General features: G+C 43.9%; 1 pseudogene; it reads right to left on the minus strand.

Moving 5' to 3' along the window:
- Window positions 1-1,094: 1,094 nt before the first annotated feature.
- Window positions 1,095-12,884, minus strand: LOC123172926 (uncharacterized; annotated as a pseudogene).
- Between the last annotated feature and the right edge of the window lie 880 nt (window positions 12,885-13,764).

Raw genomic sequence — 13,764 nt, forward strand, 5'->3', positions numbered from 1 at the left:
CAGCAAGACCGGGCCCGTCTTTGATCGACGCGGTGCAATATTCCACACCTGCTTCGCTTCCCTAAGAAAGTCAGGAATTTTAGCTTTGGTGGCTTGGTTCGTACGACTGCGGCCAGAGCTTCTTGTTTCGCTCTATCTGCTATGTAGGCAAGTCATAGACATATTTATTGTTGCAACCATTGGTTGATGGATCCCACGCCATCTTAATATTTTTTCTGCTTGCTACATAATCGAGGACGAATGTCTACTCGTCATCGGTTGTGAAAAGAGGTTCAGTGGAGGAGATGCTATAGGCGATGGAGCCAGAGCCTGCCAAATTCTGTTATTGCCAGGAAGAATGACACTAGGTTTGCCAACCAATATCTTTCATATCACTCGACATTTCAGAAGTTGAGTTACTATGTCCCATCAAAAAAAAAAGGGAGAGACACTCCATTGGATCTATTAATGAAACAGGACATTTAAATTGAACAAAATCTAGACATAAGTGTAGTTGAAGAAAAATGGGACGAGTGTTTTGCAACGTTCAAAGGTTGCTTTTGCTGTTTTGGATAGGGAGGAATCAGTAGTACAGAGTGCACACCCGAAACTGAAAACACCACCCAGTCCTGACCGATGCCTGGAAGTGCACAGTTGCAAAAAAGACAGGTTACTCGTGAGTAGACAGCCAGAAAATTAAGGGCGACACGGCCGGTCGGCGGCACTCCAGCGCCAGCGGCTCTCGACCGGAAGCGGGATTTCGGCTCTGAAAGGTATGAATTCTGGTGATTGGGGTAGCGGGATATGATGATGTCAGCCCAGTAGATCTGATCCGTATGGGATTGAGATGTTAAGAGAAAGTAGGTTTATCTTGAGTGGGAAGGGAGTCGATCTTGATCGATTCGAGACGCGATGCAAGGAACGCAGCGACGGGGATCTGATTCATTTGGTCCCTTTGCCTAGATCTCTAGTAGAGTCTGCGGGAACTATAAAACAGAGAGCACTCTTGGATGAACAACTCGGCAACCTGGAGACGAGGGGATTAATCCTCAAACCTTCTGATCGTTCATTCATGCAGACAGTAGAGACCTCCAAATCCATGGGCACAAACGGCACACCATTACATTTCCTCAATCTTAATTAGTTACAGGGCACACCATTACATTTGCTCCTTCTTAGTTACAGGGCACACATGTACACACCATTACATATGCTCATTCTTATTTACAGGACACAGATGTAGAATAAGTAGTAGGGACATAAACTCACTCAATCCACATATATAGATACATAATATATCTGCTCACGCATGCGCGGCAGACAGTAACACACAACGGCAAACCAAAGAGCACACGCAAACCACACCACGGGATGGGAGCCGATGATGATGAACGGATGATGGAACGGCACATCCGGCATCAATCCTCTTTCTTCCTCAAAAATGAGAATCTTGGAGGATCTTTCTTTTCTGGTATGTTTCCGGCTTCCTGGTATTGGTTTTCCGGTTTGTTGTATGTAAACTTGGGTTTGTTCTTGTGTTTCTTCAATGCTTCTTCCACCTCCCTAGGGATAAAATCACCATTGATCTCGAGCTCCTTCAGGTTTGGAAGAATGTCAGTGCCAGAGATGGAGAGAGTACCCACCGTGTCCTTTGTGAAGGACCAGATGATTTTCTCGAGCTTAGGAGCTGATCCGTCGGTAATGATAGTCTTGGGGGTGACAGAGAAGTCGACTGTAAGAAGGTTGAGCTTTGGGAAGTCATCTTTGTATAAGATAAGCTGGCTTTGTACACAAAATATGTCCTTGAGTACTAGGTTGCGCATGTTAGGTATCTTGGCGAGAATCTCTACCTCATATTGACTCAGAGAGGTATGCCAAAGAGTCACCTTGGATATGTTTTTGGCCTTGTCAAACAATGATAACTTATTGCTGTTCTTCAACTCGACATCCTTCAGTTCCAGAAGGTCTTCGACTCCAGAAATTGACAGTCCATCGGTGGAGCACAAAACGATTTTCTCGAGTTTATGTGCTCCACCTCCAAAGCTGAGGGCAGTTATGTTGGAACCCTCAATAAGAAAGCACTTGAGATTTTCGAATCCATCATTGTTGAAGGTGAGGTTGCTATCGATGTATGCGTTATCTCGGAGCCTGAGACATATTAATTTGGGAAGCTTGCCAAGGACCTTCAGATCAGGCTGATACAGCCGGGTACCAGATAGAGTTACCTTGCGAAGTTGGAGTTGGTCAATATCTCTGGTCAACAACCGAAGAAGTTGCACTGTTTGTGTGGTTCCAGTAATGCTTAGGCTCTCGAGAAGCTTGGGAGAGTTTTTATAGTGTTCAAGAACCCAATCTCTGATCTCTTTGTTGTCCTCTATATTGGGAAGAGTGATTGACAGAGACTTCAGGCACTCATGCAGATCACTGATAGCTCGAAGAAAATTCCTGAGGTGTGGCTCCTTGTATTGAATAACCACACCAAGCTTCCTGAGCTGCCACAACTTTCCAATATCTTTCATATCTTGTCTCGTCCGTGCCTTGACATTGGACAATACCTCCATGTTTACCATTTTTTCGACCTTATCAGGGATCTCAACACTAAATAGTTCAGTACTACTTACCCCCGAACTTGGAACAATGCGACCAGCCAGCAAACGCTTCAACTTCAGGAGTAAGACATTTACTGTTGCAGATGGAGGCACATATGTTTCTCGGATATCCAATACTTCTAGCTCACGGAGGTTATTGATTTCAGTCGGCAGCTGGGTAACATCTGTTCCCCTTAGGCTCAGATACTTGAGCAGTAACATCTTGCTGCATATGTCCCTGAGGTAGATTTGATTCTTCCATCCAAAGCACTGGCAATCTTGGAGATCTAGCACCTTGATCAGGGATACTCGAGATGATTCTTCATGGAGCTTTTCGAAGAATCTATCTATTTTATCCGAGCCACGGAGTCGGAGGTCATTGAAAATGGAGAAGCGGAGAGCCAAGTGATGTGACAGGCGTGTTTCCACAATGCGCCGCTTTCTAGCGATCTTGGTAATGAATTCATGAACAAGATCACCTATCACACAACTCTTTATCTTTCCTGTAGCCCCAATATCGGCAGGATAAACAAGCCACCGATTGATCAACGAATCAAAACATCAACTGGCATGACGCACAGAACTGGCCCAGTCTTCCTTGGTTATCAGCCCTTCGACAACCCACCGTCCTATCAAGGTTGACCGCCTGATGGGTTGTCGTCTAGGGAAAATTGCTAGGTACATCAAACAAGACTTGTATTCTTTAGGCATATCACTATAAGAGAACTTGAGTATCTTCTTAGCAATTTTGTCCAATGATTTGTCTGTAACCTTCTGCAAGGTTCTGTGCAACTTGCTTAGTTCTTCATCACTCCTCTTGGGGTTGGCATACAAAGCATGAACGAAGATCTTCATGCAGAATTCATGTTGGTGACAGTTCTCCAAGATGCCGAGAAAAATCTGGGCGCTCTCTTTATTCATCTGCTGGTTTGTAAGCTCGAGTGTGATATCATGGTAGAGCCCAAGAACAGAATAGTCTATAGGCTCCCGCGACGGACAACAATATCCTTTTGCTCGTGTTCTGTTTTCTTCAAAGGTCAACATCAGTGCACCGGCTATGCAACCAAAAATGCTGAAAGCCTTTTTGGTCTCCTCCCATCCGGATACCCAGTCATAATCGAGTTTGAGGATAACTAGGATTATCTCATCACCTTTTCTATCAAAACAATCCCTAATTTTGTCCATGATCCCTTTGATGACGAGCTGTTGATTCATCTCCCACTCGATTTCCCAAAACCTCTCCATGGTTTCTTCAATAAGAGCATCCAGTATAAAATCTTGACTTGGTTTCTTCATGGATTTTACTTCTTGCAGCTCAGTTGTATCTAGTTTCTTCTCTGATTTGTCTTCCTGCAGCTCAGTTGTATCTAGTTTTTTGTCCTTCAGAGATATGTCTTCCCGCAGCTCAGTTGTATCTAATTTCTTGTTCTTCATGGATTTGTCTTCCTGCAGCTCCTGCAGTATCTTGCGGATCATATCTTTGAATTGGTCCTCGACCAATATAATTGTAGTGCCAGCGGTGGTGTTGATGGCTGTGGCTTGCTTGGAGTCTTCCTCCTGGTTCTGCGGGTCCTTCCTGATGGTCACGGGGGGGAACACTTCACGTAAGAGGTCTTCATACTGGGCTTCCTTGAGAAGAATCTGCTTTGTGTGTGGTTCTTCTTTTTCATCTTCTGCGTGTATTTCCATATGCTTTTTAAGCATCTTAGCTGTTTCTTTAATGACATCGTCGCGTGAACGTGTCTCTGCCTTCCTTTCTTGGACTTGTTTGTGTGCAGGGGCACCTTTAGCTGGCTTGAGCTTTAGCAGCCACAATGCTCGGAGGAATATGCCCAAGGGTTCATCTTTTGCGGATTCCAGCAGGCCCAGCTCATCCTTACTCATTTCTGTCAAATTGAGTTGCGGCTGGTTGTCCTTCATGTTTTGAAGAGTGCTCTTGATTTCTGAAATCTTCTTGTTAACCTTCATTCCTTGGATAATTTTTGTGATTTCTCTCACAACCTCCCCTTTTTGGGAGAGAATTTCCCTTTTTGTTTTGTTGATATCCTCATCCCTCCACCTTGAACTTCCTGCTGCTGGGGTTGGGATTTTGCGAGCTGAAGTTCTCGCAGTATATAGTACAAGATATCCTCAGTTCTTAGGGCACGAGAATAGAAGTGTACCGCTGGGATGTCGACCAAGACACTGCATTTTTTCCACATGGCTGAAGCTTCCTTTGCAATAGCAAGGGTTTCATGCTTATCCGGTGCCACAATGGCCACGGATGGTACTGATCCCCCCTTAACAGTGTTGCATTGTGCAACATTCTGTATCCATTCCGCTAGCTTCACCCTAACGTTCTCCTCTGGCGTACGAGGCTCAAAACACGCCCCTCTTGGATGAGAGCGATTTGTCACCACCAACGCCATGACGTCTTGATCGTCACTGTCATCCTCTTCACCTCCTGAAGCATTAGATGTTGTGGCTACATGCACAACTGGCGAACCAATCGCTGCCAGCGTGGGACCAGCCCCTGCAGGCGACTGCCCCACTCCCGCCCCTTTCGCTGGGACCTCAACACCGTACCTATAACAGGTAGGAAATAATTAAATTAGAAGGAAAAGTTTGACCATAACTTGAACGATGGATCAATAGAAGTAGTTGTAAGCCTTGCGGAAATTTAGAGACCTTTTTGTTTCATTTATCTCGTCAAAACTCTCAAAAGGGCGTGGTGGTTTTTTTTGAGAGAGTCTGGATCAGGCTAGGAGAAAGTGGGTAGGAGGTAGGAAGTTAAAATTACTTAATGTGCAACTTGAAACCAATTGCATTCAGATTTTTATATAAAACATAAACCTAAATAAAGGTCATCGTGCCAAACTCTACATGTATCTCCTGTCATCCAGCACCCGTCCGGTCACCACCCGCCGCCGTTGTATTTGGCCTCCTCCAGCTCCCTGGGAGCTTCTGTTTGTAGCTATTTCTGGTGCGACACTGCGGAAACACATCAATTGGAGCCATGCGGCCGCGTTGCCGTCACCTGCCCCTTGTTCTGCCACCAGCGGCAGCTAACCCAGGTCTCTACACCCTTTTTTATATGACCAGTTTTTGATGCTTAATTACAGTGTGAAGGGGAAAGTACATGTTGTGTTGAAGAACTGGCACATTGAGGGTAAGCGAGCCACAAGAATTCATACACCCTCCTTTTTGAAAGAAGACAACGTCTAGTCAATGACTCACGCTACCTTCCCGTAGCTTGCCTGTGATGGGCCATGGGCGTATCAATAGCTTCAAGCAAATCTCGTTTCTCTTGTCTCGCTGAGGATGTTGACAACGGCAGAATTGACTCAACTCAGGATTTCACATCCATGGGGGATGTGAGTTCTTGATGAGGACATGGGTCATGGCGAGTTCCTCACACCTTAACCGACTTTATCAACATTGGAATTGCGAGAACTGACTAATTTTAGGTGTGCCACACTACGCAAGATTACCGCTCTGCTGACTGGTTTCCATTGACGAGGGCTCGCATGCTCGATAGTGGTACAATAGACCACCGATGGGAGAATGGTCCATGGAAAGATGGGCGTACGTCGATCCATGGTGACAAAGCGGAGGCCAGCCCGAGGGGACTTCAGTGTTCGTCAGTGGAGTGACGGCCAGAGGTCCTTGTTTGTCAACACCACTGACGACCATTGACGAGCCACCCATAGCCAGTGGCAAAGAGAAGGGGGAGTAGCATGTATTTGTAGCAGTATATTAGATTTTCTATGAGTAGTATATTAGAATATACCAGATTTACTATTTTTCATTCAACTGATTTCAATTCATCTTCATTCGATTTTTCTGGCCATCCGACTGCACACTGCAATTCATGCCGCAAAATGTAGTAGGAGGTTTTTGTCCTGAGTTCAGGTCGTTATTTTCTCATGTGTGTATTTCATAGTTCATTTCTTTTATGCGGGGTTATATAATTTCCCTTATCATTTTAATTTTTTGTATGTTTGGTTATATAAATTTAATTTCATATCTTTTACAAATTTTCTATGTAGAGTTGTATCATTTCCGTTGTAACCATATAACTGATGTCTCATGTTTATTTTCGGGTGATGTCTATGTTTGGGACCCTTTTTGACTATGTTCTAAATTTACAAAAAAATTACTGGTCCTCTAGTCCCTGAATTATTTTTGTCAGTCCATAATTTTTACAGTCCTTATGTATAGAAATTACAGTTTACATTATGCTGTATTTTTGCAGTCCTAAAGTAAAGTTACAACTTTTGTTGCATGTAATTGCCTTGTAGCCGTGTTGTAATTGGGACTAGAACATTCAACTAAGTGAGAGCTAGCCCTCTTTCCTCTTGACCCAATGTAAATTGCATCTAATACAATTATATAGTTAGTGTAGTTGATAATTTGCATACAGCCGTGAGGTTGCAGTAGAGCATAAGCTGGACCGGCAAAATACTATATACAACAAATCTTTTTGCCAGATTGATATTTTCTTGCTTATGATTTTTAGCAGTCACAAAACTAGTGGTTTCATGTTTTTATTTTTACTTTTTAACATGTTCTTTACTGTAGTATGCTTTTCAGCAAGAGAATGTTATTTTACGATTCTGCCAAGCAGTTTTGACAATTTATAGAGTTATTTGTTATCCATGTACATCTCTAACCTAAGCAAACAATCAATTCTAAGCTGTGAAAATGGTTCAAAATAATAAAATCTATATGTTCTTCCTCGTGGAATCGTTCTTAAAGATGACTTAAGATAGTTATTTCTTAGTCATCATAGGAATAGTAAAAACTTTAATAATAAAACTATGGTGGATAATTGCACCATGACATTTTTTAAACTGCTTTGACATAAAAGTATCCGACGCTTAACCGGTTGGAAACATCAATTACTCCATTAAAGTTTGTATGAACCTACAGGAAAAAACTTCTATTACGCACTTAGTGTTGGAGTTGTGCAATTCATGTATGCATGTTGTGTTGTACTAAGTGTTTGTGTGACATATTAGGCAACCAATTAGACAAAAGAATCATGATAACCTAGTTATGATGAATTAACTGGATCATCAGGCAACGCGTGAGTCATATGTCTCTAGATAAACATTGATTTTCTTGATTTTATGCATGCAACAAATCCTGGGGCATGACATGATATCACGTATGTTGCGTCCTTCGCGTCAAACGAATATGCACACAGAAAGGCCCAATCGCCACCATGGCCTAAAGTATAGCTCTCGATAGAGATACATGCATTGAGCATTGTCATGAACGCCCAGCCACCAACGGTAAGATGAATCTCATCTTAGCCAAATTGTTTGATTGTGCACCCTATCTAGATATGCACTATATTGGGTTAAGTAGGTCAATCTAATTGTCATAAATATAAGAACCCTGATAAGTGCCACATGTGTGCATGAACACATCGCAACTCCGAACATTTTTTATGGCAAGTTTAGTGATGCAAGGATGGCAATTTTAGTTGTCAAGCATGACAACTTTCTTTTCGGATGGCAAGTTTCAGTTTTTTTTGGGTTTGTTTTTCTTTTTGGATGGCAACTTTAGTTGTGAAAAACTTCAGGGCTAAAGTGCTTCGTGTCACACGTGTGGCACTTATCATTTGGGAAAAATAAAAGTCATGGTTCATTTTATTTAAATATGAAAATCGCATGGATGTAATTTATTGATGTATAATTATGTAGAACTAACACGTATGGCCTGTTTAGGTACATTTATGCACTAATGGTTGTGGTCTAATAATAAAGAATGGCTCGCTAGCTTAATGGTCGGAAGCTTTGCTTTTTATGGGAATTTTTTGCGCATGTGTCTATTTTTTCCATATTGTTCTTTTACTATATAATACTCCTACATAATAGAGATAGTGTTTTTATTGAAAACACATAAATTCAATACAACTACATGATTACCATAAAACTAATTATATTTTGATGTTTTGCCTCTCGAGAGGTTATTGTTTCCTTCACCCCCCGCACATATAATTCCGTGCCCTGCCTATAGCGGCCCGTCCTTGATCACAAGTACATAGGAGGCCCGTCAATGTGGATACTTTAGTCATCTAACTAGGTATTGCAGGCCACCATTATTGGTCACGCCGGAAGCAGGAAGCACCTGCTAGTGGTGGCTTGCAATATAAGAACGAAAGCAATGCTCGCAGATGGCCTGTGTTACCGCCACATGCATCACCCCATTTCTTGCTCTCCAAGTTCTTGTCCTCACTCCCCTAGAGATTCCCTTCTTCCCTTGCACCCTCTCCTGTACATTCCCTCTCCCCTCCATAGATATCGTACGTCCCGAAGACTCGCCATTGCATTGTATGCTCAGCCACACCAACACGCAACATTACACGTGGTCACCGACAATATAACCAACGACCTGCACAACCACTGTCATACACCACTCTCATACCATACGCAGTGCAGGTATAAAAACCACTCGCGCGACACAAATGGAAAATTCAGCCACATTCTTCTCCACCTCAGAAGAGACGCTACTTCCGCTGCGTTGCTACTAACCACAAGGTGGAACACTGTTGCAACCCGTTCATTGCGCTCGCTGTTGGCAGTCTAGCCATTGCAGCCATGACTGTGGGTCAGTTTGACTTTCTATCTTTCCTTAGCTCCCGGATCTTCCGACATGTAACTTTCATTCTCTTCACGCCGCACCTTGGACAATGCCAACGACAACGATGTTGGCCTGGCCGTGCCTCACAAAATCCTCATAGGGTGTCTATAGAAAATCATCTCCTGGCCTTTCCCCACGCTAGAGGGCCCATCACCCATGACGGCGGCCTATGACAACGCTAGAGGGCCCATCTCCTGGGCTTTCCCCACGCTAGAGGGCCCACAACGAAACTCCGGTTGGATCGATGTGTGCAGTTTCTATTCCTGTTGCAGACGTGGTGGTGGCTCCAACATCTCCTACTCGTGGCTTCTCCCCCGCCATAACATCGACCATGCATGCTCATCTCCAAGATGTCTTCATGGCATCGCAGTTTGGTACTCGTCCAATGCGGGGACATAAGAGGTGTGTGCGATGTTCCAGAGGCTTCACTCTTTCCTGCCCTATGACAGGATGTTAATAATAATCGCACCATCTTGCCTGGTGTGTTGCCCGCATCGCTTCGCCTTCGCGCACATCCGCACCCCCGTCCACAACCCCCATCCAGATGTTAACCAGCAACCCGGGCTTCATCATTGATGGAATCTCGCGAGTAGCTTCGTCCCTCATGTTCAGATCCTCTCCATGGTCCGCAACGACATCTACCTGCACGGCCCTCTTGAGTTCTAGGGCAACGTAGTCACCCTCGAGCCCGTGGATTACACATACCACTTGATTACTATCTTCACCAACCATGTCGAGGTGGAAGCCACGAAGTGCCCACACGAGCTATCACACGATGAGGGCATCCGCTTCGCTTCCAATTTCGTCGAGGATTTGTGCATCTTTGACCAATTCTACCTTGATGGCATGGACTACACCTAGGTTCACGCTCTCTTCCTCGCACAGGCAGACAAGCTAACCTCAGATGAAATCGTCATAAAGCTCCCCCATCAATAGGATCAAGGTTGCCAAAGCCACAGAGCTCACTTACTAGACGCATGGCGAGGGCGCGAACCCGCTCGGATCTGACTCATCAGACGGTGATTCTGTGACACTGTCCCAATGCATCACATTTGCACTGATGCTTTGACTCCTACAACTTGAGTGTGGCACACGTGCAAGGCGGATGGCATGCGGATCCAACGTATGGTCGCACGTGCAGTGTTGTACCACCACACGCCCCCAACAACTCACCTGCAAGCACACTTGACGACATTGCATCATGTTCCTTCTTCCCACATCCAATGGCGGGTAAGGAGTAGGTGCATCTGGTGCACCAGTTCGGCCGTTTCACAGTATATGCTCTCAGTTTCAGTTATGTCGGAGCTCTCTACCCTCACAGTGGCGGTCGACTCAAGTGGTCTCTGTGCAACTTCTCAGGACAACTCGGATCCGACAGGGGAGGGGTCCATACTAAGGCTGGGCACAACTTGGACACTCCAAAAGGTACTCGGTCGCAATTCAATTACTTCAGTTCCTAATATGCACATTTCTTTCAACACTAACAATACTTGGATATCTTTGGCTCGTAACTCGAACGAGGTTGCTTTTTCTATCAAACAGTGAAACATATGGCGGTAGACTGTTTGACGGTTGTCCTAAAATTTAAATTGGTTTGGCCTCTCTTGATATTTTGCATTGTACTTCGTAGCTGCTTCACGGTTACTGTATGGAAGAGAGGTGCCGATCATGCAAAAGTATGTCCTTCGGATTGTTTCTCATTGTGTAACATCCAATGGCGTGAACGCAATTGGAGTGCATTCTCCTTGGTCCACAAAAAGTTAAGAAACAGGGTGGGTTAGAAAAAATGGGATGATCTTATGTCTGTGAATCAAAGTTTTATTCGGCTGCGAATTTCGGGAACTGCCCGGTTACCGGTTCTTGGCTCATTCCAGGTAAGTTGGACTACTGCCCAATTTTTGTTGTTTAAATTTGAATTTAAAAGCTGTGACTGAACTATATATATATATATATATATATATATATATATATAGGGTGCGAATGCGTATGGTAACCCAACATAGGCGTTGGTGCGTTGGAAATGTCTTCTATCACGGTGGACGAGGTCGCATGTTCTGGGCTCATCTCTGCTAGTATTAGGCTGATCATAGTGGGGAGTAACTTAGACTAGTAACATGCATATGTTACTATCTCTATAGTGCATAGTATCATAGATTAGTATCATAGTTGGTCTCATTTATTGCCATGCATGACACATAGTAGCACCGCATTTATTATGTTACGGTATCTACCTATGTTACTATAACCATCTCTCTCTTCTTTAATTGTCTACCACATAAGCATGTTTGCGAGTCCCAAGTACATGATACTACTTATGTTACCCCCACTATGGCCAGCCTTATTATTTGCGCTCATACTGTTACTGCTTCATTGGCCCAACGGTAAAAAACTGAAATTAAAATGGAACCACTAAGCAGGCAAACTAATGACCTTCCGAACTGAACATGCAGTGATCACTACAATACTTCTGGCTTTGCATACTGACTAAGTCCAGTTCAGTCATTGTTTACGAGAAACTAATCAGGCTGCTCACGGGATAGCTAAATTTAGTTTTGTTAATAATGTATCTTGTACTTGGGTCGATGAACCCCCTGATTTTATTCTTGGCTGCCTTCTGAACGATGTAAGCTTTTGCTAAGTTTTAATGAACTAAGGCATGATGGCATTTCACTAAAAAGAGAGTAGGTACACTATATTGTTCTTAAAAATATGAATTAAAAAATTGTTTGAATACCTTCGGATGAAAACGTACAAAATTACCAAGATATTTACGAAACCAGTTCTTGCAGCCCGCCCCGGTAAAACACCGAGAAGGTGAAAAAAAAATTGATGTGAATTTCAACCTGAGGCTTCGTATCCAACAAAAAGAGATTGAGCGGGAGGAGAAGGAACTTGATCATGGCTCCATGATGATGGATGTTGCATTGTTTGATGAAGATAACCCGATAATGGAATTGCTGAATCACTCAATGAGTGAATCTATCCCACTTTTGGATGAAGAGGATGAACCAACGTAAACTTGTTGTTGATGAAATAAACTTTCTCGGATGAAGATGATGAGCCATGTCAACTTATTGTTGATGAAATAAATAGATGATGCAATTTATGTTACTTTTGATGTTATTTGTACTATCATGACTATTGATGAATAGATCAGAAATTTTTGTTGTAAAAAAAAGGAACTACTTTGTATCCAAAACGTGAGCAGTGTTTTGACAATGTAGGGTCTAAAATACTTTGAATCCAAAACGTGGTATTTTGAGGATGTAGGTAGTACCTCAATCGCCGCTCACCGATGTCACGCGCCCGTTCCCTGAGCGCACGCAGCTGAATAGCCGCACGATGCTGCGCCACCATCTTGTGCACAGACCAGGGAAGCCACGCGATGTACCGCCGGAGGCCGCCCCTGGCTAGATGGATCTCGGGGTTGCCGCGGTACAGATACAGATCGATGCAGTTGTTGCTGTCCTGGGCGAGCAGCCGGACCTGGTTCATCCACGTGCGAATCTGCTCGTCGTGCTCGCCACCGGCGGGTGCCTTCTTTGACAGGTGGGTCAAGAAGCTCTGCATGCTCTCCATCTCCTCCTGGATGAACTGCACGTCGTGCCGGACGCGGCCCAGCAGCAGCGCCTCGTTGCGGATGACGCCCAGCAGCGAGCTCACGGCGCCTGACGCGAGCTCCGCCATGGCTAGCTCCTCCCTCCGCCGGCCGGTAACTTCGTGTCTAGTTCAAATCGGTTTTACTCGGGCTACAGGCCGACTGGTGATGTACTAATTCTGTATGCATCCATGTACGTGGCAAGTACTTGTTCTTGTTCGCATGCTGAAGGCAAGTATATGTACCTAGCTTGCTTTTTCTCCAAAAGGAAAAGAATACGTACCTTGTGATCAGCATAAGACGTGTGGTTCTATGACACTGGAAGAACATATGCTCAAGCCGGCTTGTCTTGGCTTAGTTTCTTTTGATCAATTCGAGCCGAGAGCCTCCTAATTTGTAGCTCGTTTTCCTAACAAGTCGAGTCGAAGGTGCATCACCTCTTCCCTGATCGCAGTGAAAGACCACACTACTTGTAGCCCGAACCTTAATGCCCTTTGACCATATTTTTTTAGTCATTTTTTCATTTTCTTATCCTTCCACCTTTTTTGCATGTTATGTTGAGAGCCCCAAGGACATCCATGAATTTCGTGTGCAACCAACGGAAGGGGGCCGCACGGATTAAATCGGTTTAGACGATGGTTCGGTTATAGGATATATGAGAATGAGTCATATAAATATACTATCTATCAGTTCCCTAAGACCTTCTGTCATTTGTATAACATCTGATTTTTATGCTGCTTTAATAAAAATGCTTGTGTGCATGGACCAATGTAGACACAAAGGGCTACCCTTCTTTTCATTAGAAAAAAACCTTGTGGAGGACAGTTAACAAAAATAGTGACTAATATGTTCTTTGTATGGTTACATGTTCTAATTTTCATATAATAGTTTTGCTCTTTTGAATATTTAAACTCGCCATCATCGCTCATAAAGTTAAACCATCCTCACAGGTCACGAGCCAAACGAGCT

Source organism: Triticum aestivum, unplaced genomic scaffold (genome assembly GCF_018294505.1).
Source record: "Triticum aestivum cultivar Chinese Spring unplaced genomic scaffold, IWGSC CS RefSeq v2.1 scaffold147339, whole genome shotgun sequence".
NCBI lineage: Eukaryota > Viridiplantae > Streptophyta > Magnoliopsida > Poales > Poaceae > Triticum > Triticum aestivum.